The 23,863-nt window shown below is 39.9% G+C and overlaps 1 pseudogene; it reads right to left on the reverse strand.

Moving 5' to 3' along the window:
* Positions 1-22,001: 22,001 nt before the first annotated feature.
* On the reverse strand, positions 22,002-23,506 carry LOC103299275 (alpha/beta hydrolase domain-containing protein 17A-like; annotated as a pseudogene).
* Between the last annotated feature and the right edge of the window lie 357 nt (positions 23,507-23,863).

The raw sequence follows: 23,863 nt of genomic DNA on the forward strand, positions 1-23,863 counted from the left end.
GAGGAGCAGAGGCGGGGCTGGGGGAGAAGGAAGGAGAGCAGGCAGGGCCGGGGGAGAAGGAAGGAGAGCGGGCAGGCTGGCGGAAAAGGGAGAAAAGCAGGAATGCTGGTGGAGAAGGCAGGGCGGGGGAGAAGGGAGGAGCGGAGGTGGGGCCGGGGGAGAAGGAAGGAGAGTGGGAGGGCTGGCGGAGAAGGCGGGGTCGGGGAGAAGGGAGGAGAGCGGGCTGGTGGAGAAGGGAGAAAAGCAGGGGGGCTGGCGGAGAAGGCGGGGCGGGGGACAAGGGAGGAGAGCAGGCGGGGCGGGGTAGAGTGCAGCAGGAAACCCTATTGCAGGATTTTTTCTGCAACGGGAATGCTAGTACTAAAATAAGCATAATATAAATATGTTGAACTTCCTATTAAGTTTAGTTATATCAAAATTTTGTATTAAAAGATGCTACCCTTGATTTACATAGTAATAAAAGGCAATGAGATTGTTAAATTAGAAGACTGGGTTCTGAATCATAAAATTCAGTTAGTGAGTTCCTAAAACTGTATATTCTAAAGGATTACAAGTATTTGAAATGAAAGTAAATAATTCCCTTGATCTTGATAAGTTTTAGGTGCCATAACCACACTGAAAGCTTTTTACACAGTGGTCAACTTGATCGACAGGCTTGTAAACCAAAGTTATTTTTCTTGTAACCTTACATTATTTATCTTTCAAGGTTATCTCAACCCTGTAGGCTCACTGACACTTGGGGAAATAGTTGTTATAATTATTGAATTTTGAACAGTTTGGCTTTTTGACCATTGCCACTTGATAAGACCTCAAGGTAAATTTGACCTTACACTGCAGTACAATACGCAGTTGGGATATAAAGATTAGACTCTCCTAATCTCTGTGTGTTCTCCTTCTCTTCTTGAGACAATTTACAGTGAAATTCCCACCAATAAGTAATTCTCCTTTATGAGCAGTTGATTTAAAAAATACTCTGGGAGAGAAAATGGATTAATATGACACCATATTGACAATTTACCAGTTCCCTTTCCTTCAAGACTGGGAAAATCTAGGCCATGAGGAAAGCACTGGACACCTGGGGCTGAGGCATTACACAAGGGCCAAACATCACTCAAAATTATGGCAGAACAACTCTAATAATTAACATTGCATTGCCTCCTTCACAGTTTGACTAAGGGCTGACCCCTGAACAGAATAATCTCTTTAATAAGCAGCTGTGTCCATAGGGTATACTTCTGTAGGATTGCTTTGGGTAGTATGGACAATTTAATGATGTTGATTCTACCAATCCATGAACATGATATATTTGTTGACTTGTTTATGTCTTCCTCTATCTCTTTTATCAATGTCCTGTAGTTTTCAGAGTTATAGACCTTTTACTTCCTTAATTAACTTTATTCCTAGGTATCTTAAATTTTTGTTGCAATAGTAAATGGGATTTTTTTTTTAGATTCTCTTACTGTGAGTTCATTATCCTATCTAATAATAGACAAATATGCAAATTGACCATACCTGTGACACACCCATAAGCCACACCCACAAGCCACGCCCACCATCCAATCAGAGTGAGTATGCAAATTAACCCAAGCCAAGATGGCTACAGCCACAGAGAGCAAGGTTTCCTAGGTAGCAGAGGAAGCCAAGCTTTCCACCTGCCCTTGCCAGGCCTAAGCCTCCACTCAAGCTACAAAGTTTCAATTATAGAAGATAAACAAATTCAAACAAATGGCGGCAGAATGGAGCTTGAGAGAGCAGGCCAGGGTTGCCGCCAGCAACAGGGGAAGCAAAGCTTTCTGCACACCCTGGCCGGGCCCACCTGCTTAAGGCAACAAAGTTTCAATTATAACCCCAACACAAATGGCTGCCGGCCTCGGAGGGAGCCCCAGGCTTGGCTCTGCTCCAGGCTACAGTTTCAATTGTAGAAGGAAAATAAATTCCAGATACCAGGGCCTGTGCTTGGGTTGCCAGGGGGCGTGGCCAGCCTGCAAACCACCACATGCCCCTTGCTCAGGCCGCCCCACACCCCAAGGGAACCCCCACCTGATCTGGGATGCCCTTCAGGGCAAACCAGCCGGCCCCCACCCCTGTACCAGGCCTCTATCCTATCTAATAAAAGAGTAATATGCAGATTGATCATCACTGCAACACACAATATAGCTGCCCCCATGTGGTCAAAGATCCTGCCCCCATGTGGACACAAGATGGCCACCACAAGATGGCCAGCAGGAGAGGGCAGTTGGGAGGCACCTGGCCTGCAAGGGAGGGCAGTTGAGAAGGACCAGGCCTGCAAGGGAGGACAGTTGAAGGTGATCAACCCTGCAGGAGAGGGCAGTTAGGGGTAACCAGGCCAGCAGAGGAGGGAAGTTGGGGGCAAACAGGCTGGCAGCAGAGTGGTTAGGGGGTGATCAGGCTGGCAGGCAGAAGCAGTTAGGGGCAATCAGGAAGGCAGGCAGGCAAGCAGTGGGAGCCAGCAGTCCTGGATTGTGAGAGGGATGTCCGACTGCCCGTTTAGGGATCCGACTGCCCACCGGGATCGGGCCTAAACGGGCAGTCGGACATCCCTCGAGGGGTCCCATATTGGAGAGGGTACAGGCTGGGCTGAGGGACAACCCCCGCCGTGCACGAATTCCGTGCACCGGGCCTCTAGTTAGTGTAGAAATTATGCTATTTAAGTAATTCAAGGCCCCACACATCTAGTCTCATGTTTTAGAAATGTAAAGCTTTCAGTCCTGTTTCTTTTAAAATCGTAAATGGGATTGTATAAAAATGCCATTGATTTCTGGGTGTTAATTTTGTAGCCTGCTACATTGCCAAATTCATTTATTAGTTCTAGTAGTTTTTTATGGAATATTTATGGCAAGCATGCCAAACTTGCGACCCGTGGGCTGCATGCAGCCCACAACGAATATTTTTTTTTGCCCAGCCAATATAACAGTATGTAAGAAACTTTTTAATAAAAATTTTGTCACTTAATTTTTACAATACCCTCTTATACATAATTATTAATAACGGAATACAATGTTCGCTACTGACTTGATTAGCATAATTGTGTTGCATTCATTTCTCTTACATGCCTTACATGGAGGCGCACTGTTTCTTTCCACTAATACTAGCAGTGAATATTTTAGCAGCCGATTGCCACATCATTAGTCTTGGACTGACTTGTTTGGTTTGTGCAACAGGTAATATTTCACTTTCAGAGAACAAGATAAATAGGTTTATTTGTGTTATGCTTATTAATTTGTGCAGTCATTCAGTGTCTGGTAAGTTACTGTTCAAGAAAAAATATTACTTTTTGTTAAAATGTTCTATTATTTTATGTTAACGATTAGTCATTTATTTCAGCCCTTTGTATTCAGCATGTCTCTATCGAAATAAACCTAGGTTTCTATGAAAATTGAAGGTTTTGTTTTTCTGTGGCCCAGATAAACTTAAACCTTGTTTGTTTGGCTTGTATTAGCCTTTGGGTTTGATATGCTTGCTGTATGGTTTTCCATGTACAATATCATGTCATCAGCGAATAATGAAAGTTTTACTTCTTCTTTTCCATTTTGGATATCTTTTATTTCTTCTTCTTGTCTGATTGCTATGGCTAGCACTTCTAGTACTGTGTTGGACAAGAGTGGTGACAGTGGGCATTCCTGTCTTCTTCCTGTTCTTAGGTGAAATAATTATAGTTTTTGCCCATTGAGTGTGATGTTGGCTGTAGGTTTGTCATATAGGGCGTTTATTATATTGAAATATGATCCCTCTATTCCCATTTTGCTGACAATTTTTATTAAGAAAGGGTGTCAGATTTTTCTGCATAAATTGATATGGTCATGTGATTTTTGTCTTTCAGTTTGTTCATGTGATATATCATGTTTATTGTTTTGCGGATATTGTACCAGCCTTGCATCCCTGGAATAAATCCCACTTGGTCATGATGTATGATCTTTTTAATGTATTGCTAGAAGCGATTTGCTAATATTTTGTTGAGGATTTTACAATCTATATTCACCAGGGATACTGGCCCGTAATTCTTTCATTGAGGGGTCTTTATCTGCTTTTGGGATTAGGGTAATGCTGGCTTTATAAAAAGAGCTTGGAAGTTAACTCTAAATGTTGAAAACTAACAGACAATATTTCTTACTTTTTAATTCTTTTTAGAGGCCCGGTGCACAAAATATGTGCCCAGGTAGGGTCCCTAGACCTGGATGGCGATCAGGGCTGATCTGTGGAGTGATGGGAGGGGGAGTCCCAGTTGGCACCCACCTTGGCCAGCCTGGCACCGCCCACTCACCAGCCATGCCCCCGCCCCGCTACAGGTCACCTCCATCTGCGGGGCAACCAGCAGGGAGATTGGGGGGCATGCACTGGCACCAACCTTTGCCAGCCTGGGGCCTGTGGGCTGCGGGCAGCTCCTGCATTGAGCATCTGCTCCGTGGGGTCAGTGCAAGTCATAGCGACTGGTTGTTCCGCTGGTCGTTCCATTGTTTGGTTGATTTGCATATTAGGCTTTTATTATATAGGATTGTTGAAAGTCTTACTTATGTCTCCTTTTCCTCCATTGACCTCTCCCCAGCTGCTCCCATGCCCCGGCACATGCCCTCATCCCTCTACTGTCTGTGTCCATTGGTTGTACTCATATGCATGCATACAAGTCCTTTGGTTTATCTCTTACCCTCTAACCCCCTACCTTCCCTCATAGGTTGGACAGTCTGTTTGATGCTTCTATGTCTCTGGTTCTATTTTTGTTCACCAGTTTATATTGTTCATTATATTCTACAAATGAGTGAGATCATGTGATATTTATCTTTCTCTAATTGGCTCATTTTGCTTAGTATTATATTCTGCAGGTTCATCCATGCTGTTGCAAATGGTAAGAATTCCTTCTTTTTTACTGCAGCATAGTATTCCATTGTGTAGATGTACCACAGTTTTCTAGTCTACTCATCTGCTGATGGACACTTAGGCTGTTTCCAAATCTTAGCTATTGTAAACTGCTGCTTTGAACGTAGGGGTGCATATATCCTTTCTGATTGGTGTTTCTGTTTTCTTGGGATATATTTCTAGAAGTGGGATTACTGGGTCAAATGCAAGTTCTATTTTTAATTTTTTGGAGGAAACTCCATACTGTTTTCCACAGTGGCTTCACCAGTCTGCATTCCCACCAGCAGTGCAAGAGGGTTCCTTTTTCTCTACATCCTCGCCAGCACTTGTCGTTTGTTGATTTGTTGATGATAGCCATTCTGACAGGTGTGAGATGGTATCTCATTGTTGTTTTGATTTGCATCTCTCAGATGATTAGTAACTTTGAGCATGTTTTCATAAGTCTCTCGGCCTTCTGTATCTTTTCTTTCAAAAAGTATCTATTTAGGTCCTTTGCCCATTTTTTATTGGATTGCTTACCTTCCTTTTGTTAAGCTCTATGACTCCCCTATAAATTTTGGAAATTAAACCCTTATCAGAGATAACATTGGCAAATATGTTCTCCCATGCAGTGGGCTTTTTTGTTGTTTCATTAATGGTTTCTTTAGCTGTGCAGAAGCTTTTTATTTTTTATGTAGTCCCATTTGTTTATTTTCTCCTTAGTTTCTATTGTCCTAGGAGCTGTATTGGTAAAGATATTGCTATGAAATATGTCTGCTATTTTTCTGCCTATAGCTTCTTCTAAGATTTTTATGGTTTTCCATCTTTTTTTTGTGTCTTTATTGATTAAGGTATTATATATGTGTCCTTATCTCGCCATTGCCCCTTCCACAACGCTCACTCATTCCCTCACTCCTGTTGTCTGTGTCCATTGGTTAGGCTTATATGCATGCATACAAGTCCTTTGTATGCATTTCTACATTTCTCCCCTTTAGCCCTCCCCTCCCCTGTCTTCCCTCTGAGGTTTGATGGTCTGATCGATGCTCCTTTGTCTCTGGATCTGTTTTTGTTCATCAGTTTATGTTGTTCATTATATTTCACAAATGAGTGAGATCATGTGATATTTATCCTTCTCCAACTGACTTATTTCGCTTAGCATAATGCTCTCCAGGTCCATCCATGCTGTTGAAAATGGTAGAAGTTCCTCCCTTTTTACAGCAGTGTAGTATTACATTGTGTAGATGTACCACAGTTTTTTAATCCACTCATCTGCTGATGGGAACTTAGTCTGTTTCCCATCTTATGTTTAAGACCTTTATCCTTTTTGAGTTTATTTTTGTGTATGGTGTAAGTTGGTGGTCTAGTTTCATTTTTTGCATATATCTGTCCAATTTTCCCAACACCATTTATTGAAGAGACTGTATTGACTCCATTGTATGCTCTTGCCTCCTTTGTCAAATATTAATTAAGCATAAGGGCTTGGGTCGACTTCTGGGTTCTCTGTTCTGCTCCATTGGTCTATATGTTTGCTCTTGTGCCAGTATCAGGCAGTTTTAAGAACAGTGGCTTTTTAATACTAGGTGTACCGATTAATAATATGGATTTTTTCAATAAGTGGACTTATGCATATGTTGATATACATATGCAATTTGATATGTATGCTATTTTGTTTTGTTGACAACAAGCTTCAAAACTTCATATGTCAAATATGTTGAAGGTGTTAGCATCATAGATATTTTTACACTTAAAAATGTCAAATTTTGTGCCAAAAAAAGAGCATTTGCAGGAAGTTTTAATTCATTACTTTATTTTGAAGAAAAAGTTATCGTATATTTCGGGAAGCTTATGGTGAACATGCTCTAGCTCACGATACTTGTGAGTGCTGGTTTAAATGCTTTAAAAGTGATAATTTCGATGTGAAAGACAAAGAACATCCAGGTTAACCGAAAAAGTTTCAAGACCAACAATTACAAGCATTATTGGATGAAGATGCATGTCAAACTCAAAAACAACTTGCAGAAAGATTAAATATTTCTCAGCAAACCATTTACGATCATTTACAAGCAGTGGGAAAGATTTTAATGGAAGGAAAATGGGTGCCACATCAACTGAACGAAAGACAAATGGAAAACCACAAAGTTATCAGTAAAATGTTGCTTCAACAGCATGAAAGAAAGTCTTTTTTGCATTGAATTGTGACTGGTGATGAAAGTGGATTTATTTTGAAAATCCCAAATGCACAAAATCATGGGTTGATCCAGGTCAACCATCAACATCGACTGCAAGGCCAAATTGCTTTGGAAAGAAGACAAAGCTCTGCGATTGGTGGGATCAGGAAAGTGTGGTGTGTTATGAGCTTCTAAATCCAGGTGAAACCATTAATAGTGATTGCTACTGACAACAAATAATCAATTTGAACCACGCTTTGATAGTGAAATGACCAGAATGTGCCAGAAGACATGGCAAAGTAATTTTGCTTCATGATGACGAACCATCACACACTTCAAAACCAATTAAAGACATGTTAAAAGATCTTGCCTGGGAAGTATTAACCCACCTGCTGTATTCACCAGACCTTGCTTCTTCAGATTACCACTTGTTCTGATCAATGGCACACATACTTTCTGAGCAGCACTTCAAAACATATGAAGAAGTAGAAAATTGGGTCTCTGAATGGTTTTCCCAAAAACAAGAAAAGTTCTATTGGGACGGTACCCACAAATTACCTGAAAGATGGGGGGAATGTGTAGCTAGCGATGGACATTACTTTGAATAAAGCACTTTTAATGTTTCTCTTGAAATTATCATGTTTTCTTTGATTACAAAATCTACCATTATTAACCAGTACACCTAGTATTTCTTGATATCTGCTATTGTGATCCCATCAACTTTGTTTTCGTTTTCAAGATCCCTGCAGCTATTTGGAGTCTTTTTTATTTCAGATTATTTTTTGGAGGGTTTGTTCTAGGTCTTTGAAATAAGCCATTGGTATTTTAATGGAGATTGCATTGAATGTATAGATTGCTTTGAGTAGTGCGGACATTTTAATGATGTTGATTCTACAAATCCATGAACACGGTATATTCGTCCATTTGTCTGTCTTCCTCTGTCTCTTTTTTTCAGTGTTCTGTAATTTTCTGAGTACAGGTCCTTTACTTCCTAGGTTAAGTTTATTCCTAGGTATCTTAATTTTTTTTGTTGAAGTGGTAAATGGGATTGTTTTTTTAGTTTCTCTTTATGTGAGTTTATTATTGGTGAATAAAAAAGCCATAGATTTCTGGGTGTTAATTTTGTATTCTGCTACATTGCCGAATTCATTTTTTAAGTCTAGTAGTTTTTTGATGGAGTCTTTAGGGTTTTCTATGTACAGTATCATGTCATCTGCGAATAAGGACAGTTTTACTTCTTCTTTTCCAATTTGGATGCCTTTTATTTATTCTTCTTTTCTGATCACTGTGGATAGCGCTTCCAGTACTATGTCAAACAGGAGTGATGAAAGTGGGCATCCCTGTCTTGTTCCTGTTCTTGGGGAAAATTGTTTTAGTTTTTGCCCATTGAGTATGATATTGGCTGTAGGTTTGTCATATAAGGCTCTTTTATTGTGTTGAGGTATGATCCCTCTATTCCCACTTTGCTGAGAGTTTTTATCAGGAAAGTTTATTTGATTTTGTCAAATGCCTTTTCTGCATCAATTGATATGATTATGTGATTTTTGTCTCTCAATTTGTTTAAGTGATGTATTATGTTTATTGATTTGCAGATATTGTACCAGCCTTCCATCTCTGGAATAAATCCCACTTGGTCATGGTGTATGTATGATCTTTCTCATGTAATAATAAAACAGATTTGCTAGATTTTGTTGAGGATTTTACCATATATTTTTATCAGGGCTACTCTTTGTAGAGTCTTTATCTGGTTTTGGGATTAGGGTAATGCTGGCTTCATAGAAACAGTTTGAAAGTGTTCCTTTGTTTTGAATTTTATTTTTAATTGTCTGAGGAGGGTCAGGTTGGTTCTTTGAATGTTTGGAAAACCTCCCTGTGAAGCCATCCAGAACAGGACATTTGGTTGCTGGAAGTTTTTTTTTTTAATTATTATTACTACTTCTATTTCATTGGTAGTTATCGGCCTAATCAGTTTTTCTTATTCTTCCTGATTGAGTTTTGGAAGATTGGATTTTTCTAGAAATATGTCCATTTAGTTTAGGTTGTTCAGTTTGTTGGAATAGAGTTGTTCTTAGTACTTTTTAAAAAAATAATTCTTTGCATGTCTGTGGGGTCATTGTTACTTCATGTCTTTCATTTCTGATTTTGTTTTTTTCGGCCCTCGCTCTTTGCTTCTTGGTGAGGCTAACTAAAAATTTAACAATCTTGTTTATCCTTTCAAAGAACCAGCTCTTTTTCTACTGTTCTTTTGTATTTTATTTTTGGTCTCTATGTCATTTATTACTCCTCTGACCTTTCTAATTTCCTTCCTTCTACTTACTCTGGGCTTTTCTTGTTGCTCTTTCTAGTTCTTTTAGTTGTAGGGTTCGATAACTTATTACTATTTTTTGTTGTTTTTTTTAGGTAGTACTATGAACTTTCCTCTCAGGACTGTTTTCACTGTGTCACATCAATTTTGGATTGTTGTGTTTTCATTTTCATTTGTTTCCAGAATGTTTTTATTTATTCTTAGATCTCTTTGGTAACCTATTGATTTTGAATAGCATTCTATTTAGCCTCCATTTATTTGATTGATTTTTATTGTTTTTCATTGTATTTGATTGCTCATTAAATGTCATTGTGATCTGAGAAAATACTTGATATAATTTCAATCTTCTTGAATTTAGGGGGACTTTGCTTGTGACCCAATATGTGATCTATTTTTTAAAATGTCCCATGTGCACTTGAGAAGAATGTATATTCTGTAGCTTTGGGGTGAAATGTTCTGAATATATCAATTAAGTCCATCTGATCTGGTGAGTCATTTAGCATTGCTGTTTCTTTGCTGATTTTTTTTTCTAGAATATTTATCCAGTGATGTCAATGGGGTATTAAAATCCCCTACTATGACTGTGTTACTGTCGATCTCTCCCTTGCTATATTCCAGATACTTTTTTATGTATTTTGGTGTTCCTGCATTGGGTGCATATATGTTTGCCAGAGTTATATCTTCTTGTTGATTCAATAACTTTAGTATTAAGAAGTGGCCTTCCCTATCTCTTATTATGGCCTCCACTTGGAGGTGTATTTTGTCAGATATAAGTATTGCTCCCTCAGCTTTTTAAAAAAAATTTCCATTTGCCTGAAGAATTTTTTTCCATACCTTCACTTTCTGTCTGGGTGAGTCCCTTGTTATGAGGTGGGTCTCTTGTAGACAGCATATACACTGAGTGGCTATGATCTCTGAATGCATAATAATCTGGCCACTCAGTGTATATCCTATATAATAAAAGGCTAATATGAAAATTGTCCACTCGACCAGGAGTTCTATCAGCAGGCAGGCCAGCCAACCGCCCATGTCCCCTCCCCCTGGCCAGGCTGGCCAGACCCTACCCATGCACAAATTCATGCAATGGGCCTTTAATATAAATATACACACTGAGTGGCCAGATTATTATGTGTTCAGAGATCATAATAATCTGGCCACTCAGTGTGTATGGGTCATGTTTTCTTATCCATTCAGCCACTCTGTGTCTTTTGATTGGAGCATTTAATCCATTTACCTGTAAGGTTATTATTGATAGGCACTTATTTGTTGCAATTTTTATTCTTTATGCCTGTGCTCCTTTGTCTCTTTCCATTTCTTCTTTTTATAGCTGTCTCTTTAGCATTTCTTACATTGCTGGCTTCATGGTAATAAACTCCCTTAGCTATTTTTTTTTTCTGTGAAGCTCCTGAATCCACCTTCAATTTTGAATGTTAGCCTTGTTGGATAGATTATTCTTGGATTCATTCCCTTGCTTTGCATCACTTTGTATAATTAATTCCATTCCCTTCTGGCATGATGTGTTTCTGTTGATAAATCAGTTGATAGTCTAATGGGAGATCCCTAATAGGTAACTTTCTGTCTCTCTCTGGCAGCCTTTGAGATTCTTACTTTATTGTTGACATTTGTCTATTTAATTGCAATGTGTCTTGGTGTCTGTTTTTTTGAGTTTATCTTGTTTGGGACTCTGTGTGCTTCCTGGACTTGTGTGACTTTTTTCTTCCCAAAGTCAGGGAAGTTTTCTGTCATTATTTCTTCATACAAGTTTTCCATTCCTTGTTCAGCTCCCTCTCATTCTGGTACTTCTATTATGCAGATGTTGTTTTGTTTTGTGTTATCCCAAAGCTCCCTTAGACTCTCCTCCTGCTTTTTAATTCTTTTCCAGTTTCTGCTCTGCTTGTTTTTTTTTTTTTGCTACCTTGTCTTCTAATTCACTGTTTCATTCCTCAGCTTCTTCTGGTCTACTTTTGAAATCTTCCACTATGTTTTATATTGCATCTATGTCATTGTTCATTTTCTATTGATTTGTATTCGTGTTAATGAAATTCTCATTCAGCTCCTTGTAATTCTCATTGAGTTGCGTGTATTTGTCATCCCGATGTTTGAGCATCCTTATAACCATTACTCTGAATTTTTTTCCTCTGATATATATTACTTGCCTCCATTTCATTTAGTTTCTGTCAATTCCTCTTTCTTTCCTTTGGAAATTGTTTCTTTGACTCCCCAGTTTTGCTGTCCCTTTGTATATGTTTCTATTTTTTAGATCAAACTGCGATGCTGCTTCCATATTTTTAGGCTGGTCTTAATAAGTAGGTGATTTGTTGGACCCAGTGGTGCAGTGTCTCAGATCTCCTGAGCTGAGTGGTTTCTAGGAAAGCCCCTTACTTGAGTTATTTGGGTTCTCCTGATGTAGTTGGGTCTTAAATGTTAGTGCGCTGCTTATGGATGATGTTTCCTTTCAGGTTGTCTGATTATGTGACTCACCCCCAAATTCATTGTGCAAGCTGTTGTAGGTGTGCTCAGGGTCCTGGCTCCTGTGGCAAGTGTCGCCTGAGGTCTCACTGGAGTGTTACTTACTGCAGGGTCCCAGAGCCCAGGGCAGGGTGGTATGCACTCTCCAGCTCACTGCAGGCATCCCAGAGTCAACATCCTGGGTTACGGGGATCCTGGAGCCCGTGGCTGTGTTAGCGAGACTCTGACCAGTGTGGCACAACTCTGGCTGATGTGCATCATTCTGTGAATCACTGTGGGGATTCCGGAACCCCCAGCCAGGGAGGTGAGGTTCCTGGAGTCTGTGGCTGAGTTTGTGTAATACTGGCCAGGGTGGCATCATCTTATGAATCACTGAGCCATGGTTTTGAGATTTGCAAGAGATAAGCAATCTTCCTTTGGGTTCCTCTTTGGAAAAGGGATAGTTCCTCAGACCACTAGCCAGCTGTCTCTCTTGGCTGCTTTCTTCTCCAGTATTTATTGAGGTACTAGAGGTCCCATGCACGAATTTGTGCACTGGTGGGGTCCAGCAGCCCGTCTTGCTCCCACTCTCAACCTGGGACCCCGAGGGATGTAGTAGTGGGGCTGCACTGCTCCTGCTTATTCAGGCCCTGATGTGCCTGCTGCCACCACTGCTCTGTAGCACACTGCCGTGGAGGCTGGAGAGGCTAGCGCCACCACAGCTGTGCTCCCCAGCCTTAACCCGGCATCTGGCGCCTGTCAGTCAGCTTTGCAGCACTCCCACTGTGTTGAGTGTCTGCCCCCTGGTGGTCAGTGTGCATCATAGTGACTGGTTGACCAGTCGTTCCGTTGTTCGGTTGCTCAGGATTTTATATATATATATATACTAGAGGACTGGTGCACAAAATGCATGCACTGGAGGAAGGGTGTCTCTCAGCCTGCCCTGTGCCCTCTCACTTTCTGGGAGCCCTCTTGGGATGTTCGACTGACAGACATCCTTAGCGCCAGCTGTGAGCCCAGCTTCTGGCTGAGTGACGCTATCCCTGTGAGAGGACCTGATACCAGGGGGCAGCTCCTGCATTGAGCATCTGCCCCTGGTGGTCAGTATGCATCATAATGACCGGGCCTTCCACCATTTGGTTGATGTGCATATTAGCCTTTTTATTATATAGGATAGATAATTTACATGAAACAAAGCATAAAATATGTTATACTATTTTTAGGTATACAGTTCTATATAATTATATGATGACTGGTGACTATAATGAAAATGTAAAATATTGCTATCCTATCTAATAATAGACAAATATGCAAATTGACCATACCTCCAACACACCCATAAGTCACACCCACAAGCCACGCCCACCATCCAATCAGAGCGAGTATGCAAATTAACCCAAGCCAAGATGGCTACAGACACAGAGAGCAAGGTTTCCTAGGTAACAGAGGAAGCCAAGCTTCCGCCTGCCCTTGCCAGGCCTAAGCCTCCACTCAAGCTACAAAGTTTCAATTATAGAAGGTAAACAAATTCTAACAAATGGCGGCAGAATGGAGCTTGAGAGAGCAGGCCAGGGTTGCCGCCAGCAACAGGGGAAGCAAAGCTTTCTGCACACCCTGGCTGGGCCCACCCGCTTAAGGCAACAAAGTTTCAATTGTAACCCCAACACAAATGGCTACTGGCCTCGGAGGGAGCCCCAGGCTTGGCTCTGCTCCAGGCTACAAAGTTTCAATTGTAGAAGGAAAATAAATTCCAGATACCAGGGCCTCCACTTGGGTTGCCAGGTGGGCATGTCCGGCCTGCAAACCACCACAGGCCCCTTGCTCAGGCCGCCCCACACCCCAAGGGAACCCCCACCTGATCCGTGATGCCTTTCAGGGCAAACCAGCTGGCCCCCACCCCTATACCAGGCCTCTATCCTATCTAATAAAAGAGTACTATGCAGATTGACCATCACTACAACACACAATACAGCTGCTCCCATGTGGTCAAAGATCCTGCCCCCATGTGGACACAAGATGGCCACCACAAGATGGCCAGCAGGAGAGGGCAGTTGGGAGGCACCCGGCCTGCAAGGGAGAGCAGTTGAGAAGGACCAGGCCTGCAAGGGAGGGCAGTTGGAGGTGATCAACCCTGCAGGAGAGGGCAGTTAGGGGTAACCAGGCCAGCAGAGGAGGGAAGTTGGGGGAAAACAGGCTGGCAGCAGAGTGGTTAAGGGGTGATCAATCAGGCTGGCAGGCAGAAGCGGTTAGGGGCAATCAGGAAGGCAGGCAGGCAAGCAGTTGGGAGCCAGCAGTCCTGGATTGTGAGAGGGATGTCCGACTGCCCATTTAGGCCCTATGGGATCGGGCCTAAACGGGCAGTTGGACATCCCTCGAGTGGTCCCAGATTGGAGAGGGTACAGGCTGGGCTGAGGGACAACCCCCTTCGTGCACGAATTTCATCCACCGGGCCTCTAGTCATACCATAAAATTACATCATTTATATTTGTATTAAATCCCCAAATCACAGTCCCAAGCTTCAAATAATATGCTTTCTAACACTATATTTTTACCTTCTGTAGAATTCCTTGCAAATGGATATATTTTTTTTCCTCAGAATTTTTTTAAGATTCACCTCATATTGTTCTGTGTATCAAATGTTTGGATATTATGAATAATGCAGTCTTAATTTACAAAAAGTTTTATAGACAAATGCATTCATTTTTCTTAGGGTAAATTCCTAGGAGTCGTATTGCTCAGTTATATAGTAAATATACATTTAACTTCATAAAGGCCTACCAAACTGTTTTCTAATGATGTTTTAAATTTGCAGTCCCAGCATCAGTTCCTTTATGTCTTTATCAACACTAAGTTTTGTCAACTTTTAAATTTTAACATTTCTCGTACTTTAACATTATGCTGTTTATTTCTATTTCCCTGATGCTTGGTGGTGGCATCTGTGCTCATTAACCCATTCATATATCTTCCTGGATGAAGTGTCTCTTAAAATATTTTCTAATTTCAATTGGTTTATTTCTCTTCTTAACATTTTCTCTATATATTCTATTTACAAACCTTTGTCAGAGATATGTTTGCAATTATTTTCTCCCAACATGTGGCTAACCTTTTCATTTTCTTCAAAGAACAAAAATATTTAAATTCAATGGAGGCTATACTTGCCTTGTGTCCTGTGACTTTGCTAATTTAAATTATTACTTCTAGTAGCTCTATTATAATTTCTTTAAGAATTTTCAGTTCATATGACAATGTCTTGTATATTCTTCAGATATTTCTCTGTAAAAAATTGTCCTTTATGAATAGAAATAATTTTATTCCTCTTTACCAATGTCTTTTATTTCTTTTTCTGATATTACAGTATTTCAGTTACTGGAACACTTAAGGTAAGAGCCGGCAGTTTTTTTTTTACCATTGAGTATGATAGCTATAGGTGATTTTTCTGTGACCTTTATCAATTTAAGGATGTGCATTTCTTTTTCTAATTTCCTAAGAGATTTTTACCATTAGTGACTGTTGGATTTTGTATAATGTTTGCCTGCATCTACTGAAAATATCATCTGTTTTCTTGTCTTTTATTTATTAATATGGTGACTTGCATTGACTTATTTTTTTAATGAAAATTAAGTTTGAAGTCCTAGGGCCAAACCTCTTGTGTTTGCAAGATTTGGTTTGGCAATATTTTCTGAAAAAATTTGTGTTTGCATTTATTGGAAAACTGATTTGTAATTTTCTTGTTTTTGTGGTGTTTGGATGTGGTTATGGTATTAATGGAGTAATGATCTTTTTCTTTTACATTCTGAAATTATTTGCGTAAGATTGCTATCATTTTTCTTTTAATGTTTGATGACATGCACCAAGGAAACCACCTGGGCCTAAAATTTCTTTTAGGGAATGGTTTTAATTGTGAATTCAATTCCTTTAATTAACATATGGCAATGCATTATTTTATTTTTGTGTCAGTTTTGGTAATTTGTGTTTTTCAAGGAGTTGAAAGATACATAAAATGTCAAATTTCTGGGCATGACATTTTTTGTAATATCCCCTTTTTATTCTTTCAGTGTCTTTAGTACTTTAATTATTTCCCCTCTTTTATTTCTGATACTAGTAATTAGTGTGTCTTGTCTTTTTATCTTGAAGAAATATGATTTTTTTTCTGAGCATCATCTTTCAGTGTCATTAATTTTCTCTAATGTTTGTTTATTTTTCTGTTCAGTTGATATCTGCCCTTATCATTATTATTTCTTTCCTTATATTTATTCTGGTTTAATTTTGTTCTTCTTTGTATAGATTCTTTAAGTAAATCCTTAAATTATTGGTTTTGGATTTTTTTTACTTCTAATATATTCATTTAAAGCTATAAGGTTTCAAGTAAGGACTTCTTTAGATGCATTTCACAGGTTTCCATATGCTATATGTTTATTACATACAGCTTAAAATGTTTTCTAATTATTTTTATTTCTTCTTTGCCCCAGTTTTATTTAGAACTGTGTTTTTTAATTTATAAAAATTTGGAGTTTCTGTATAAAGATATCATTTATATTAATTCCTAATTTAATTTTACTCTGATCAGAAAGCATAATGGTTTTATGTCCTTATACTTCATTTAGATAGATGATTACATTGTGTGCACAACAAAGGAATATATATCCTGCAGTTGTTGGTTATCATTAGTTGATAGTGTTTTCCAGATTTTCTTTGAATTGTTTATTTTATCTAGTTCTAGAAATTGCTGAGAGAGTCAGTTTGGCATTTGTTGGGGAAGCAACTATTCTGTGACCTGCAGTAGCTATGGGCACATGAGTGCCCAATCTGCCAGCAGTAGAGAGCACCACAAAATCCCCAATATTGCACAATTTATTGGCGTGATCAGCCAGCTACCTGATTGCAGGTTGACTACAGTGGACTGGTTCTATCATAAAAGGGGCAGCTTTTTGTTTCTTATTAGAATAGATACTTTGTGTTGAAGCAACCACCGCTTGACCTGCCACCCTTCTCTGGGATTGTCCAATCAGTGCCCTGGACCAGAAACATCCCCTGTATGGAAAATGGGTGATGGGTTGTTGGGTTGTTGCTTGGTCCCAGATTCTTCCTTCTTATTAGGAAAACCTGTCCTCTGTCCTAGGTATATGGTGAACTTCCTTATATTGCTTTAGCATGTGTGTCATATGGTACCTGACCAACCCCACTCTCATTGGAAGAGGATAAGGTGTTTGCCTGCAACATGAAGAGGGGCAGTGTGTGCTGTCTTATCTCCTAGTAGTGTATTGGGAAGGACAAGCTTGCCATGGCAGTCCAGCACATACTATAGATATTGATTTTGCTGTGACTCTTCTCCTTTCTGTGAATAACTGTTGTTCCAACCAGTGTCTTATGTGTTGAATCTTCTTTGGAAAATCTGAACTTATAGAAGATTCAATGAGCTGAGGTCTTTCAGCTCCTACTGGGTACTGGGATTATCATGATCTCTGATGTCCTCCATGTGGTAGGAAACCTCACTTGAGATTAGCAGCTGCATCTTCCTACTTTTGACAACATCTCCTATTATGAATGTGGAATTATCTATTTCTCTCTTTAGTTCTATCAATTTTTGCTTTATTTATTCCATAGCACTGTTAATAAGCACATGCATATTTATAATAGTTAAGGCCTAGTGATGATCCCCTTAATCATTAGAAAATGTCCCATTTATTTTTTAATACTCATTATCCTGAATATATTTATATTAAGTAGTTGCTTCAGCCTTTTTATGCTTACTGCTTTCATAGTATACATTTAAAATCTATTTACTTTCATCTTATCTGTGTTTTTATATGTAAGATGTGACTTTTGTACACTGAATATAGTTTAGTCTTGATTTTTAATGCATTTTTATAATATCTGTCTTTTTATTGTATGTGTAGTTTAATATAATTATTGATATTGTTTCATGTTTACTATTTTTGTCTTTCTAATATTTGCATTTAATTGATCAATTCTGAATTTTATCCTTCTGTTTCTTTTCCCTGCCTTCTTTTTTTATTATTTGACTAAATTTATTATTCCATTTTTTAAAACGTTTTCTATATTTCTTTGCTTCCTTTATTCCAGTGACTTACCTAGAGAATGATTTTAAGCATATTACCTTGGATCTGGTATGTGAAGGCCAAATACAGATAGAGAAAAAGAAAGCAGAAGGAGTTTTACATTTTAGTATACTTACAGTTCCCTGGGGAAACAGTACACTACCCAGAACAACTCAGGGGAAGCACTAGAGGCAGAGGGAGAGAGAGAAACTATAGGCAAACACCTTTATTATGGTTTCCCTGGGAAGGAAACGTATAAGCCAGACAAGCAGGTTTAGGATTGGCTAGTTTGAATAATTTCAGTGGGCTCTGGGGCATAGAGGCTGTCCCAAGTTGTCTGATATCTGGCTTTGGGACAATTAGGACAAACATAATGTGGTAAGGTGTGTGAGAGCCCAAAAAGGGAGTGAGTTGGTTGGGAATGTGGACTTCATTGACTGCCCAGAAAGGGGAACTGAACTGTCTCTAACCAGTGCCACAAAATTAGGCCAAGAATTTTAAAAACTGTATTACATGGTTAGATATATCCTTAACATTTCACAATCTACTTAGATTTTATGTTGCATGACTTTAAATAAAATGTAGAAACCTTGGAACCATAAAGGTCCTTTTATCCCCTTCCCATCTTTTATGCTATAGTTATTATATGTATTGTTTCACCATAGATGACATACCCATAAAGTTTGCTTTAAACTTTCTTATGTATTTTAAAGGAGTTTAAAAGAAAAATTGCCTTTTTTGTATTTTCCATTTCCAGTGCTCTTTATTCTATTTTGAGGATCCAACTTTCCATCTTGTGTCAAATTTCTTCTAACTGAATAACTTCCCTGACTACTCCCTGTAATATAGGACTGATGGTAACACATTCCTTTATTTTTCTTTCATTATTTGAAAATGTCTTTATTTTTACTTCATCAGTGAAGGATATTTTCTTTGGAAAAAGAAAATATGGTTGGCAGGATTGTTTGTTTGTTTTATTCTGCATTTTAAAGATGTTTCATTCTCTTCTGGCATCCTTACTCCTTCATGAGTAGCCAGCTATTAATTGTACGGGTTATCGTGTACATTATATACCATTTTCCATTGGCAGGGTCTAAGTCATAGAGATGGTCCCTAGTTTCCTGGAACCTGACCCTGGGATGATTAAGGCAGAGCAATATTGCCTCCTGAAGTGTACAGTCCAGATAAAAGAGGTATGCCTCTGGGTTGGTTAGTCTTCATTACAAAGTCATGCTCCTGATTGAGCCTTTCACTATCTCTAAGAATTGACCAGCCCAGGGAGTGGTGTCTCTCCACAGGGAGAAAGTTTATTAAGATTTCAAAACATTGAGACACGCAGAAATTTTTTGAAAAGAAGTAGTACACTAACTACCAACATCCCAAATCAGAGTGATACATTTGATACAATCAATGACCCTACATTGACAAATAATTATCATCCAAAGTTCTTTGATTACCTCAGGGTTCATTCTTGGTATTGTACATTACATGGATTTAGACACATGTATAACCATATGTATCTACCAATACAGTATCATACAGAATACTTTTATTGCCATAAAAGTCCTCTGTGCCTTGCCTACTCAACTTGCTTCCCTATCCTCCAAAGCCCTGACAACTACTGATCTTTTTACTTTCTCTGTGATTTTACCTCTTCCAGAATGTCACGTATTTGGAATCATATAGTATGTAGCCTTTCAGATTGGCTTTTTTCACTTGATAATGTGCATATAAGGTTCCTTCATATTATTTTCATGGATTGGTAGCTCATTTATTTTTTGCACTGACTAATTTTCCATTGTCTGGATGGAGTACAGTTTATTTATTAATTAATCTACTGAAAGACATCTTGAATGCTCCTAAATTTGGGCAATTATGAATAAAGCTGCTATAAACATCCATGTACAGATTTTTGTGTGGACATAAATTTTAGACTCCTTTGTGTAAACACCAAGGAGTGTAATTGCTGGATTTTAAGGTAAGGGCATATTTTGTTTTTTAATAAACTGCCAACCTGTCTTCCAAGTGTCTGTACCATTTTGCATTCCCTTCAGCTGTGAATGAGAGTTCCTGTTGCTCCATATCTTCATCAGCATTTGGTTTTGCTATGGCAAGGACTTTCAGTACTATACTATATAATAAAAGCCTAATATGCTAAATGTCCGGTAGACCAGTTGGCCGTTCAACCAATAAAAGCATAATCTACACTAATGAAAGAGTAAGATGCAAATTGACTGTACCTTCACAACACCCACCAGCCAATCAGGAGTGAGTATGCAAATTAACCCAACAAAAAATTGGTGGGTTAATTTGCATACACAGGTGTCGAGTGGCTGGGGGGCGGGGTGGGATGCTTGCATCGTTGCCATGGCCTCTGGGAAGCGTGGGAAAGTGGAAAGGCGGCTCTGGGCTGGAGTGAAAAGGTGGCTCTGGCTGGAGCGAAGGCAGTGCTGGCAGCCAGGGGAAGGAAGGCCCATTCTTGCACGAATCTTCATGCATCAGGCCTCTAGTATGCTAATATTATGCTAAGGCCGCTCAACTGCTCGCTATGATGTGCACTGACCACCAGGGGGCAGACAGTTGACCGGTCAACCAGTCACTATGACTTGCACTGATCACCAGAGGACAGACGCTCCAACTGGTAGGTTAGCTTGCTGCTGAGGTCCGGCCAATCGGGACTGAGAGAGATGTGCTGGACACACCCTGGAGTCCTGCTTTGGTACTTCCCTGGCTGGCCAACCTCCTGTGTCTCTCCCCGGCCCCGATCATACACTGGTGGGGTCCCTTGGCCTGGCTTGCACCCTCTCACAATCCAGGACCCCTTGGGGGATGTTGGAGAGCTGGTTTCAGCCCGATCCTGCAGGCCAGGCCAAGGGACCTCACTGGTGCACAAATTCGTGCACCGGGCCTCTAGTATTGAATAAAAGTAGTGAGCATGAACATGCTTACCTTGATCAGTCTTTTTAACTTTTAAAATTTTAGTATGACTTGTGGCATCTCATTTTATTTTAATTTGCATTTCCAAGATGGATAATGATGCTGACTACCTAAGGTACTTTCCGGCATATAAGACGACTTTTTAACCCAGGAAAATCTTCTCAAAAGTTGGGGGTCTTATACACTAGAAAATATGGTAGGTTAGAAAAATCTCTGACAATATATATCAGATTGCTTAAAACCCAAATACCGTATTTTCTGGCATATAAGACCCCCAACTTTTGAGATTTTCCTGGGTTAAAAAGTCATCCTATACGCCGGAAAATATGGTACTTAATCTACATTCTTATGTTTTCTGTTATACAGCTTTTTTCCTACGATCTATTCTACAAGCATTTAAGTATTAAATTTTTACACTAAAGTGTATAGTACTAGGCCTCAAAATAATTTTGGTATATAGTACAAGATAACATCCCTTTTTCTTCCATGTGGATGTCCTCTTACAGTATAAGTTGTTGCAAAACATTTTATCCCAATTGAATTCAATTGGCAAGGTTACTGAAAATCAGGTAATATATACAAATTTATTTCTGACATTCTATTTTATTCCTTTGCTCCAAGAGTCTACAATTATGCAAATTCTACAAAGCCTTAATTATTGTAGCTTTATAGATATCTTGAAATCAAATAGTGCTAAGTCATCAAACTCTGCACTTCTTCTACAATATTTTTCTAGTCATTTCCATTTCTGTATAACCCTTATGGTCACTTTGTCAATTTTGTACAAAAACAATCCTGCAGAAATTTTTTTTTGGGGGGGTGGATATTGTGAATCTACAGCTATATGTAGGAAGAATATCTTAAAAATGTTAATTTTCCTATCCATGAAAATATATATCTTCATTTATTTGTCTCCTTAAATTTAATTTTAATTATTCCACTGATTTTCAGTGATAACTATTTTTTATCGTTGCTTTAATGATTATAATATTCGTCATCAACTCACTTCAGTATATATTAAATCCTTATTCTATTTCATTTAGAATATTTAAACTTATAAGAGTATAGCACCATTTATTTCTCTCTAAATAATTGTGCTAGTGTTGTGTAATATAGCAATTTTACTTGTTATTAATTTGAAAATATAGACTATTTTTTAGTTGATTATTGCTTATTTACACTTGGTTTTCCTATTATGCACATCAAAGCAAAATTTCTTTGTCTAGTATTAAATCATTCTTGAGTAAATAGCTAGGAGAAAATGGATAAGATTTATGGTAAATGTATATTCAAATATTTAAAGAACTACCAAATTATTATGCAAAGTTTGACATTTTACTCCCCCACCAGCATTTTAAAAGTGTTCTAGTTGCTCTATATCTTCACTAACCCATGCTATAGTCAAGCTTTTAAATATGAGCTACTCATATTTTGGCATAATGTTCCCTCTTTGTGGTTTTAATTTGTGTTTCCTAAATGACAAATGACATTAAATATATTTTTATGAGCTTATTTGCCACTTGTATATTTTCTCTGATTAAGTGCCTGTTAAAATAGCCTATTTTTAATTAGGTTGTTTGTCTTCTGAGTTGCAGTTCTTCATATATTCCAGATACTTGTCCTTTGTCAGATATAGTAAGCTTTGCAAATATTTCTCCTACTTCGAAATTTTTTTCTAACAGTTTCTTACATATTCTAATTTTGAAAATCTTCAAATTGTTGATCTCTTCTTTTATAGTTTGTGGTGGGTTTTTTTTTGTTATTGTTGTATATATATTTTAAAATTGTTGTTTTAGAGAGAAACGAAGGGAAAGGGGGAGAGAGATAGAAACATTGATGAGAAACAATGATCAGCTGCCTCCTGCTTGCCCCCTACTGGGGATTGAGCCTGCAACCAGCACAAGTGCCCTCACTGGGAGTCCAACCGTGACCTCCTGGTGCCTGGCGCCATCCACCCACAGTGGCTCCATGGCCTTGGGGCAGCGCTCATAGAGCGAAAGCCCATGCAAGAGGTTGATCACCTCCTAGTCCTTCGTGCCCTGGATAAGCCCCAGTGATGTGATCTTGGACAACTTCTCAATGTCGGGGAAAGCATCGAAGCAATAGGTCTTCCTGGTGTCTGGGAAGGCAATGCGCATGCCCGATGTGAGTAGGGCATGCAGAGCCACCGTGGCGCCACTCTGCACACTTGTAGTAGGACGCCAGGTCCAGGGTGGGCGCTGTGCTCATGCTCTGCCCCTCCAGGAGGATGCTATCTAGACTGATGGCATGCCGGGTGCGCAAGGCCTGCCAGGCAGCGTGGATGTCCACAAAGAGGTCCTTCTCAGAAGGTCCAGCTGAGCTAACGCCATAGCCCGAGTAGTCATAGGGGAAGACACTACAGTTGATGCATGTGCCCAGGACAATGTAGAAGCTGCCCAGGTCCACTGCGTTTCCATGTGAGAAAGGACTGTACCTGGCTCCTGGTATACGCAGCACACATACATGCAGGCAATGCGGTTGCAAGGAGCTCTTGGTCAGGAAGACCTCAATAGTATCCAGCTCGCGCTGGCTGGACTGGAAATCAGAGCGTTCCATCAGGTGGAGCTTCCCGTGGAGGCCCGCAGGGTCCCCAAGGAGGCGGCCCCGGCCCCACCAAACCTGGGCTCAGGCTCAAGCACCAGCGAGTAGGTGGGCTCCGGCAGCAAGAAGGCGAGTTTGGCAGCAATGTGGCCAGGGCAGGGCGGGCAACAGAAGAGGCATCAGAGCTCAGTCACTGACAGGCGTTCATGGTGGGCACTGGGCCCCAGGGCGGGCCTCACTCAGTAGCCTAGGGGTAGGAGCGCTCTGAGATGCGGGCACGGGGGAGGACAACCCCCCAGCCAATGCCCCAGTCAAGAGCCCTGTTAGTAGGCAGCAGACCAGCCCCTTCTCGGTCCGAGCCAAGCCCTGGGGAGCCTTGCAGCCTCAGGTCTCCATGTCCTGCACAGGAAAGCCCTCCATGGACCGTGCACCCCAGTCCTAGGGGCACACTACATGGCTTCTGGCCACCGCCTGTGCACCTGTCGGTCCCTTGGTGACGCTGCCCTGCTTCCTATTCCTGCACCGCTGCTGCC

This window comes from Eptesicus fuscus, chromosome 1 (genome assembly GCF_027574615.1).
Source record: "Eptesicus fuscus isolate TK198812 chromosome 1, DD_ASM_mEF_20220401, whole genome shotgun sequence".
In the NCBI taxonomy this organism is placed as follows: domain Eukaryota; kingdom Metazoa; phylum Chordata; class Mammalia; order Chiroptera; family Vespertilionidae; genus Eptesicus; species Eptesicus fuscus.